This window comes from Rosa rugosa, chromosome 5 (genome assembly GCF_958449725.1).
Source record: "Rosa rugosa chromosome 5, drRosRugo1.1, whole genome shotgun sequence".
Lineage (NCBI taxonomy): Eukaryota > Viridiplantae > Streptophyta > Magnoliopsida > Rosales > Rosaceae > Rosa > Rosa rugosa.
This window is the reverse complement of record NC_084824.1, coordinates 32228444-32240721: the sequence shown is the minus strand read 5'-3', so window position 1 is coordinate 32240721 and position 12278 is coordinate 32228444.

Sequence of the window (12278 nt, the reverse complement as noted above, 5' to 3'; positions counted from 1 at the left end):
AAATCAGCGCAAACTCAGTAACCTAGATTAAAACCTTGCTCGGCCTCTCGGCCGCGAGTTGGCACACCCGCGCACACGTCACCAAGCCAGAAGGACGCGTGTAAGCCAAGAAGACCTCGGCTGAGTGACACGTAGCCGAGACGATTTTTGAGCGAACACTATTTTAGACGATTTCACTTGACACTAATAGTACAGTAAAAGGACAAATTTAAATGTATTATTTCTTACGTGTGCTAGCTTTTCATGATAACGGCAATTCATTTGTTGTCTATATTTCTCACACCATTTATGTAGTAACACATGTAAACAACTATTTAAATTTGAATCAAAAGTTTATTTGAGATGGTTTTATTCCACTTTAGAGATATGTATGAAGTTTTTTTCATGTGAAGAAAATTTTGATCGTTATGAGTAAAGGAGGAGCTAGTAGAAATACTATATAGCAGACAACTTTCATTTGAAATCCAAATCAAGGAGAAGAAGAGATTGGTTCTACTAGGATATTTAAGTTTAGATTGAATTCTTCCCACATTGAAAACATGAGTGAGTTAAACAATCCAAAAATAAAAAATAGTAATAACTCATTAAATAGTGGGTACAAAACACTCCTATAGCCAACCAATTTGTAAAGCGCACGTCTATGAGTTCTAGAAAGAATATCATATTCTATTATTTCTCTATTTCATAACTAGATTCTTAATTTCCTTTAAACATACGGCATACTCGATACAATTAATCACAGTCGAAGTTAGATTACAATCCTACCATAAAATTTGTAGGCAAATGCTAAATGAACAAGTCTTGCGAGAAAACAAGGCATGTATAAGAATTAATTTGAGTTTCATAAGAATAACAAAGCTCGTAGCATTGGTTTCTCTTATTTAATATCAGATACAAATTACATGATGACGGTATAGATAATGTTTATCATTTCTTCCGTTGACCTTAAAATTATTGCTAATAGATTCTTTAGATATAGATTAGAAAATTACATAGTAGCATATGACCAAAGATGTAAACACAAAAAACTCACTTTAAAAAAGATTTATTCAAATAACGACATGAGCCCAGGCCCAAAAGTCAAATGATGCAAGCATGACTCCCAGTTTTAATGTAAAATGACCAAAATGCTCGAGTTTCATCAAAATTTACGGGTATTGCCACTAACCCAATATCCAATACCCAAAAACAGAAAATCCAAACCGCTCGAACGCCAAAACAGAAACCCAAAAATCCCAAATCTCCGAAGCAGTAGCAGTTGGGATTCAAATCCATGCGCAGCTCAAATCTGGCTTCAATGGAGGTCAACAAGGTAAGCCCTTACTCCAATTTCGCTGCTATTTGGTTCAATTAAGATTCCGTCCGGTTTTGATTTGTGAGGTGGACTAGATTTGTGAAATTCAGTAGCTTTGTGAAAATTTTGTATGCTTAATTTGGATTTGGGGTTGATTAGTGGTTGGATCTGTGAGGTTTCAGTATTGAAAATTAAGTTCTTTACTCTCCTTCTTCATTCTTTACTCTACTTCTACTGATTTTCTCTCTCAAAGTTGATTGCTTTTCTGGGTTCTCTTCTCTCTCTGTATGACTCTGTAAACTATCATGCTTGTTTTGTTATAGATGCCTTCAAAGGGTAAGAAGAACTCAAAGGCCCAATCGAGGCTGTCCAATTCTGACAGCTTTACCTCTTCTAGGTCGATTGATTTTGAACCCAATGAAGTGGGTTTTGCCACCTCTCTTGAACAAGCTTCCAGCAAATACCTATCTCTGATTGGAAAATTTGCTTTCATTGGTCGTGTCACCGATGTCGATGACACCTCCAAAGGCTGTAAAAATTGGCTTTCAGAGCCTTCCATGGTTGCCAATTCCTTCACTCTTGGCTCCATTGTATCGATAATGTATTCTATATGAGGACTACTACTGTGTTTGTATTTCTTTATAGTGGTTGGATTTGTGAGGTTTCAGTATTGAAAATTTAGTTCTTTATATGCAAAGAGATTTTAATCAAGAAAAGGATCAACTTTTCTGTAGTCCATGAGAGAACTAAGCTTTATACTGTGTAAAAACATACCAATGATACTCTGTTTGTGTAGTTTATAGCAAACCCTCCAATCATATTTAGCTAGAGTTGTTCTTAAGGTCTTAAGCCTCTGATTCTTTTTATTAATAAAAGCTATTATTGATCTGCTACTGTTCAAATTAAATTGATCTGCTACTTTATAGTTATATAGTTTATGTCAATGATATGCTCTGCTACTGTTCAGTGATATGATCTGCTACTGTTCAAATTGAATTGATCTGCTACTTTATAGTTAATTTATAGTTTATGTCAATGATATGCTCTGCTACTGTTCAAATTGAATTGATCTGCTACTTTATAGTTTATGGTTTATGTTAATGATATGATGTCACGCCCCATATTTTGAATTAATAAAGATATTCGAATCCGAAACGGGAAAACATAACAATAACAAGAAAACACACATAGAAAATTTTTCATTTAAACTAAGCAACAAACAAACTAAACTCACAATGTCAATACCGACTCGTTCTTTAGAGTCACATATTACATTACAATAGTTTACAAATTAAACTGAATATCAATTCAACGTGTAACCACTCTCACCAACTCACTACACAGCGGAAGACTACAAGTATAAGCGCCCTTCTACACCACGTGACGGAAAGTCCACCTCAGCTTCGATAACGATCACCCGATATTCTAACCTGCACAATAACCCCTACACCATAGAATAGTGCACCAGGAATGTAAACAACAAACCCGGTAAGCCTTTCAGCATGTATGAGTAAACTCAAATAAAATGACTCACGTCACTCATGCTTATAATTTCTCAATTCGTGAGATAATTAAAGCAACAATATTTAATTAACACAACAAAAACATCAAGTTCAAACTAATCAATATCATGCTCAATAATTTCAACCCAACTAAAACCCACATGCTCTGACTCTCAATTCATTTTATCTCACTTCCCACAATCTCCAACTATACAAATAACTCCCAATATTTTAAACATTTTACGTCCCCACAATCTATCAGATCACCATTCCTTTGCCTCAACGGCACAACCAGGAAAACATACTCATTTCCCTCAACATGACGCGGTTGCCAAAATCATGCCACCCCAACTCATTTTCCAATCACTACAGATCACAACCCACAACTATACCCACAATAAGAATTAAGCAAAATCAGTAATCCCTGCATAGAAACTTAGTTCAGGAGATCACATGAAAACAAACAAAAGAAATCATATAAATCCCTGCATAGAGTTTAGTTCAGGAATTTACATTAAAACAAACAATACAAAAAGCAGTAATCCCTGCATATAACTTAGTTCAGGAGATTACAATAAAGCAAACAATACAAAAACAGTAATCCCTGCATATAACTTAGTTAAAGAGATTACATTAAAATTCAACAATTAGAAGGAAAGGAAAATCAATGAAGAAGTCAAACAACTCCCACTAAAGTCAATGATCACCCATCAACTCCAAACTAAAGTCGATAGTCGATGTTCTCCCATCGACTTTGACTAAAGTAGATGATCACCCATCAACTCCAAACTAAAGTCGATAGTCGATGTTCACCCATCGACTTTGACTAAAGTAGATGATCACTCATCAACTCCAAATACTCTTTTAATACAATTCCATCAATCACTCACATGATGAATTGTATGCCGCTACACTCATACAATTACACCAATCACTCACATGATGAATTGTATGCCGCTACACACATACAATTACAGCAATCACTCACATGATGAATTGTATGCCGCTACACTCACACAATTACATCAATCACTCACATGATGAATTGTATGCCGCTACACTCACACAATTACATCAATCACTCACATGATGAATTGTATGCCGCTACACTCATACAATTACATGTAGCGGCATACAATTACATCAATCACTCACATGATGAATTGTAATCCCGAAAAGAGTAATGCTCGCAATAATAATTCAATCAAATCACCATCATTACTTCACCAATGTCACACCATCCAATATATATATTCCACGTAAATATATATATACGTAATCATTCACGCAGGAATGACCACTAATACCAACTATAGTTTTATAAATTATTCCTCTCGAAAATCATTTTATATCAAAACATTGTTTTAACTTACCCATGAACCGTTGTATTTCAAGTTCATATATTTTAAAACAAATAATTTGTTTCGAAAATGATTTAACAATTAAACAAGTAATTCCGAGTAATAAATAAATCCGTTCGTAAATGAACCACGTGAGATTTACTCACCTCTAACTCCAGCTGCGTCTTCACACAAATACCAAGACAAGCACAAAATCATCAAAACTCCGCTCACACAATTCCGTCAATCACCTAATCACATCAAGGTCACACTCAATACAACACAAAGCACACAATTCACAAAACACAATTATATCACGATCCAACAGTCGGATCCTCATCCAAGACCATCCAACGTCTTCGGAACACTTCTACGATCACTATATCAAAACTACAAGTCGATCGGACAGCCGAATCCTCACGGATAGAAAACCGATCGAACCGAAAACCCTAAAACTTGGAAAATTCATAACATGCTCATACGATTTCCAAAAATTACAAACTATATATCGAAATGCTCGTATCGACGAGTAGATCACAATGAAGAGCAGAAACTGCCCCAGAGGTGGCCGGAAGCCGCCGGAAACCACCACCACAGTGGCGGCACCGCCACCAAACCAAAGTCAAAATTTGACAAAACTTCCAACACCAAAGTTCTTCATCTCAACTCCAATTGAAACTTTCATAACTAGCACAAAGTCATAATCAAATCCATTTGGCCGGAATTTACCTCGCAAGTTCAGAAATTCGACGAACCCTAGATTCCCAATCTTCAAAATTCGACCTCCACACTTTGAATCGTTGCAAGCCTCTTGGAGGGAAGCATCAACGTCCAATGGGCTAGAAAAACCCTCAAAGAACTCGAGCTATAGTGGCCGGAGATGGGAGAACCAAGGCCGGCGATTTGCAGCTCCACCGTGCAACTTCTCGGCCTTGTAGCGTCGTCTACGGTGCTTCCCACGACGAATCACCACCACAGACATGTAGAGGGGACTGACGAGAGCAGGATTCCCTTTGGAATCGAAGCAAAAGGTGGCCGGAGGAGGAAGAAATCGACCGGCGAAAGTGGGAGGCCGATCGGGCTCGGGGAGAGAGAAACTTTCCGAAAATGGAAAGTTGATATTTTTATGATATTTTCGGATTTTTTTTGTATTTAACCAAAATGGAAACTTTTTCCAACGGCCATAACTTCTCTCCGATTTTCGCGTTCCACATGTCCACGAACTCGTATCGACGCGCTCTACAACTTTCGTGAAGGAAGTTCTCACAGAATCTAAACGTATAAAAAGTCAAACTTCGTAACCCCCTAAAACGTGCATTTCGAATAATTATTCGTCCAAAAATAATTCCACTCCACCCTCGAACCACGAAATCGTACAAACGAACACTTTATTAATCCCAGGAAACATTTAGGAATTAATAACAAATTTCCGAGGTCTTACATATGATCTGCTACTGTTTAATAATATGATCTGCTACTGTTTAAGGATCTGCTATTGTTCAATGATATGATCTGCTACTGTCAACGATATAGTTTATGTTAATGATATGATCTGCTACTATTCAGATTGAATTTTTAGGTGAATATGTACTATCATTGATTTTTAGGTGAATAGTTTGGTTTTTCTACTAGCAGTGGTTTTTTGTACTATCATTGTTAGACTGAAGGTGAACTACTTATGTGCTACTGTGTGCAGGTGCAAAGGTTTAGTTATATGATGCAGTGACAAATAGGATGCAAAACTTTTCTCTGCAATAAAGAGGATCAAACAATGAACTAATTGGAAAGAGAAGCAAATGGAAGTTTTTGAGGTGCAAAAACCCTTGAAGAAACAAAGGAAGAATGGCGATTGAAAATGTTTTACAACCGTGTTAGATAGAATATTTTTGGTAAACCAATCTTATGAGATTTGGTGTTAACGGTTACTTTAACACTCAACTTTCTAATTCTAAGTAGGATAATGCTACTGCTATATAAAATTGTAACAGTTTACTACTCAGTTTTTTAGATTTGCTTTGGTGATCCTAGATATTGACATATTGTTCATCGACTTACATCTTTTGTACTTATTGGAATGTAAGTGGATAGACTATGATGAGTTTGATTATTTGTTTCTTTATCTTTTTTGACCAGTTTGATTCTTGGTTACACTCAACTTTCTAACTAATTGACCATTTAGTTAAAATTGTAGCAATTTATATATATCACTTTGACACTTAACTTTTCTAATTCTAAGTAGGAGAATGCTAGCTACTGCTATCTAAAATGATTTGTATTTGGAATTTGTTATCGGAATGAAAATTGGGTTTGATTGCTAAAAGAAGGAATAATGTTTTCTTTGCAACATTAAAAGTAACAAAACGAAAAGATTGAACATAAAAAGGGCAGCGTGCCACTATACCGCCAAAGCCCTGCTACTCCACTAAAAAGAGAAAACATACAACCCTGCTACTATACCACATCAAAGTACCAAACCAAAACAACTAAAAAACTGCACTATTAAAACTAAACTTGAAAGCAAAATGTACAACTGAAACACATAATTGACTAAAATCAGAAGGATTATATGGCTACTACTACACTAGCTAAGACATTGATCAAACAAAAGTACAAAACCTGCTACTGCATTACTGGAAATCTTTTTATGTTAATTTTGAATTTCTTTTGTTTGATATAACAACACAATGTGCGAAACAAAATGAACCTAAAATAGGCACCGTGGCGCTACACTGCCAAAAATCAACCTATAAATTTTTTTAGAAAATGATAAGTTTTGGTAACAATAAAGATCAGAATCAAATAGTCACATTGCAAGACCTGCAATTGTGGTGTCCTAATTTATCACAAAGTGAGCACTTGATTGGCCTAGACTCTTCACCAAACGATCTGATTCTTCTTGTCCTTGGCCTTCTTGGGGGCTTTCTAGTCTTCGAAGGCTACAATCCGAAGTTTGGCACGCAAATCTTCAAACTTGGTGCTTGATTATAATGAAAAAAGAATAGTCTTTGCCCTATATGTAAATCTTCCAAACTTTGAATTTGACATCCTACACAAAGCATTCATACACTGTTAATACAGCTCTAGATACATTGCTACTGCATTACTAGAAATCAAGCTCTACTGCTACTACGTTATTGGAATTCAAACTTTAGTTACATCAAAGTAAAAATACTACTAAAAAACACATAAATCACTAAACGAGAAGGAGTATAAAGCTGCTACTACAGTACTAACTGAAACATTAAACCAACAAAACTAGAAAACCTGCTACTGCATTACTGGAAATCAAAGTCTATATATACAAAACTCAATCATCACAAAACAGAGAGTTTTGAAGGAACTTGAAAATAGATTTAGAACACTATTAGAACTTCGATAAAAAAATTAGAACAGCACAAAACCCTACAGCTCTTCAACAAAAATCAATAAGCCAATTCAAAAAGATAACATCAAGCATAGCAGAAGAAGAATTGAAGTAAAATTAAGAGGATCAACATACAAATCCTTCAATAGAAACATCAACAAAATTAAATTAATTGAATCGAAGTAAAAACAAAACAAATTCACAAATTTTTGAAACTAAGAGTACTAGAGGAAGAAGCTGAAAAATTCGAGAGGAAACTAAAGAATAATAGATGAAGGAAGCATCAAATTTTCCTGGAAGCTCAATCTTCTTCAATCGGCCGGAGAAGCAAAATCAAGCTTCAATGGAAGAAAATCCCCTGTTTCTCTCTCTTCGTTCTAACAAACGAAGAGAAACTGGGTTTCTCTCTCATCAATCTAAAAGAAGGTGTTATTATATTTGAATTATTAAGTTAATTTAGTTGTCTTAAGGTTAATTTGGTAAATCAGCTTATGACACATGTCAGTCAGAGAATAACTTGTCCTTAAATGTAAATATTTGTCCTTATAAGCTTAGAACCAACTTATAAGGATGTATTTGTGAAATCATTCTTTGTCAAGGAGTTATATGTAGTTTGTTATAGATTTCGTACTTAAAGACAAATTTAAGAAAGCAATTAAATAAAAGTACAAAAAAGTTATGTTACATTAATTAACTTTTTCTCTATAATTAAGTTGACAGATATGTCTCTGCTTAAAAAGACTCCCCAGCCTCACATGAAAAATAAGGTTTGTGGGTGTTAGGAACTATCTTGTTGGGTGATGATATGAATCTCTCAAACAATTCTTACCCACCTACTCCACAAGTTTTGCACGACTTCAAGCCTATGCCTTCCTCCCAAGAGGTGAATTAGCTTCTTAATTAATATCTTTCACTTTCCCTTCTCTATGTTTTTTTCTCTTCTGTATCAGTTCTAGGTATATTTGGTATAATTGAATTAGCTTCCTAATTATACATGCAAGTAGAGAGTAGACACCATATTGGTATAATTGAATTAGCTTCCTAATTTTTCATTTGTTTTAAATTCTTTTATTGATATTGGTTATCATTGATCTAATCAAATAGGAGGCTGAAGCGGCTAGACGAAACAATTTTGTCCAACTGCAGATGAATAATGTGCAGCTGTTTTGGAATAAGCAATTGCTCGAGATTCACAATACTTCAGGTTTAATTTCTTTCAAATATTGTTTATTTTTCATTCTTTTTATCAAATGAACAACTGAAAATACACAACAAATTAATAGTCATGGCGGTGAGTAGCACTCACAGCCTCCCATATCTACTGTGCAATTAGATCAAATGGTATTGAGTTTTATATATTTATTTATTTTATTATTATCATCATCTAAAGAGATTCCTATTAATTTAAATTATATATTTTACCATTTTTGGTTGAAAAATCTGCAAACAAATTACTGTTGTTAGGTTGAATTTGTTCGATCTGCTTTTAATTTTTGTTAGTAGAATTTCGATTTCCATCAGGCTTTTCAAAAAGAATAGAAAAGAAGAAAAGAGAAAGAGTATTAGAAGAAACAACCAAAAGTTTTTGGGGTTGTCTAGAGTATTTGGATGTTTATCATACACTCATTTACATCTAATTGAACCAAAATTACAATTTAGTTTAACTAAATTTACAACATTAACAACAAAGTTATCACATTTGTTTTACACATTTACATATAATTGAACCAAGTTACTACATCGACAACAATTTGTTCATAAACTTGTAAAAATATCGTAGGTGGAGTAATTATCTGTAATAGAACTAAAATTACCCGAAAAATAACTCTATTTACCACAATGACAACAAAATTGTTGTCAGATATGTAAATGAGTGTATCACATACATACAGATACCGTAGAATTTCCCAAAGTGTTTTATTTTTATTTTTATTTTTTGGGAACATGATTGGTTAATTATGCATGTAAAAACAGTGTCTAGGAGTTGCCATCAACTACCTCTTGCGCGGGTGAAAAGGATTATGAAATCAAATGGAGTGGTCAAGGTAATTAAAGTAATAACTTAGTAATTCAAAATTGACCACATATATCATATATAGGTTGGATGTTTGTTAATTATAAAAATAATTGTATGATACGGTTGATGATATGGGGAAGCAGATGATCAGTTCAGAGACTCCGATCTTGTTCTCGAAAGCATGTGAGCTATTCATAATGGAGCTTACACTTCGGGCATGGCTTCAGGCAGAAGTAAGCAAGAGGCGAACATTGCAGAAGTGTGACATTGCCAAGGCTATTAGGAACGATCAACTTCTTCACAATTTCTTGGCTCCTATTGTTCTCTGTACTCTCCATGACCACGAGGGCGAGAACGAGAATGAGGTAGAGATTCTGGGTGACCCTTCATCAATGTCCTCCGCTCCTGGTTTTCCTTCCAAGGTATGTTAGCCGATACACGTTTATGGATCCGGTTATTTCGTAATTAGCTAGAATGATATATAGATAGCAAAGTTCAATCAAGTAGCAAGCTAAACGAACAGTACGTTTGAATCTGAGACCTCACTCTCGTGATGAATTCATTTGCCTTGCAGTGAGGAAACTGCGTGCGTACGTACGTGCTGGAAATAAATGATGCGAATGAAGGAAGAAATAAGTGGATCCATCGAGGAAGGATGTTTGCGGTAGAGATGCTAATAAAAGATCAGATTCTTTTTTTTTTTTGTTTTTTCAATTGGTAGTGAAAGAACTTTTATTATGTTAATGGAATAAATGCATGCATATATGCATGAAAAAAAAATTATATTCCAAAAGAAGCACTATGGCTATATTGGTCATAATTATCTAGCTAGATTGCTTGTGTTGAATTGGCCGGATAAGGAGCAATGAGTTAATGGCACTAGATCGATATGAACCTAGAGTTTCAGAACCAATTATAGTATATAAACGAGATTTGTTGTCCTCTGCCATCTTGCTCATGGCCAGCTGAGAAGAAGAATAGGGAAAAAAGATAGGGAAAGAAATCATAACTTCTGGATTTCTGGGAGTTGTATAAACGATTTGATAATACTCTACAGTTACGAATCTAAAATCACACACACCCACTGCAAGAAACTGAAACAACAAGGAAACATGGTCTTTAGCAGTTTGTACAAGACAATTTTATTGAATTTTAAAGAATGAGGAGGAGCTCTCTAATGCACGCATCTCAAACTATCTTATAGAATGTTAAAGGCACGGGAAAGAAGTAGCTTGCTTGTGAAGCCATAACACTTGGTTCAGCATTACTGAAGATTGCCTTTTATGTTTCCAAATTAGTGAGCCTGAGGCGCTTATTGAGATAGAGGAAATTGCTAGCTCTCTGTCTGGCTATCTCTGCCTCCTGTTCAGGGGAAATCTCCCTAAAACCACAGTCAGTTGGTATTTTGGTCTCACTTTAATTCAGAAATATGGTGGCAGACATCTTAGTTAAGCATAGTTTGGACAATGATTTAGGAGTGTGCGGACTGGACACAAATCCCCCCTTTGTAAATCAAGTTTTGATGGATGCATGATATGGAATTATGGATGGCCTGGTGAGGCCTAGGACTATTGTAACAGCTTTGGTCGAGTGAGGGTAGATTTTCTTTCCTTTTTCTAGGCTTTAATGCCCCATTTAATCCTAAAAAAAAAAATAATAATAAATAAAATAAAATAAATAAATAAATAAATAATCAAGTTAAATTTGGCTCTGTGATCATATCTCAAATAAGTCTTTACTCTTTCAAGTTAGGATTGTTATCATAGATTCCGATGAGTGGTTGGATTTGGGTAGCTGGTTTGTTATTAATAGATTTCAGTCTTCTGCCAACTTAAAGTCGTGCGTTTCATTATCAACCTGTGTTGAGGATTCCAGGAGATCCTGGGATGGCCCACCCAATAGTTATCTATTGTGGTCAGATCCTATCCTAGTTATTGCTACCTATTTTGGTCAATTTAGATCGATCAGTTGTCCAATTCGGCCTTCGTCGTTGGATATATTGACATGTCAGTCTCTTCTCTTTAGACTTTAGAGTGAGGATGTGTGGTGTGAGTTTAGAGTTGTTTGTCATTGGTTGTAATCCCTTGTCAGGTGCTGTGATTGTGGTGTAATAACAGCTTATTTAAATGAATTTTCTTTTGATGAAAATAAAAAATAAAAGGGAAAAATTCACCAACGGTGTCTGGACACTTAGGGGACTTTCAGAATGATACCTGAACTTACAAAGTTATCAATGTGATACCTGGACTCATTTTTTCGTATCAACGTCGTACCTACGACCAATTTCCGTCACGGAGCCGTTAAATTTTGCAGGGAAAAATTCATCAATGGTGTCTGGACACTTAGGGGACTTTCAGAATGATACCTGAACTTACAAAGTTATCAATGTGATACCTGGACTCATTTTTTCGTATCAACGTCGTACCTAGGACCAATTTTTGTCACGAAGCCGTTAAATTTTGCACGTGCGATGCACGTGAGTCACTTAATGAAGACAAAAAGACCGCTTTACCCTCAAAAGTTTTTTTTTTACCTTTTTTCTTTCTTTCTTTATTCTTCTTCTTTCTTTCTTTCTTCTTCTTCTTTTTTGGTTTCTTTATTCTTCTTCTTTTTTGGTTTCTTTATTCTCTCCTTCTCTCCTTGCCAACACCACCGCTTTCGGAGAACCCACCATCGAATATGCAGGAAGAAAAATGGGGGAGAGCCACAACAACCTCCACCACTGAACAACAACGTCGTCCTCCGCTGCTTCTCGATTGGG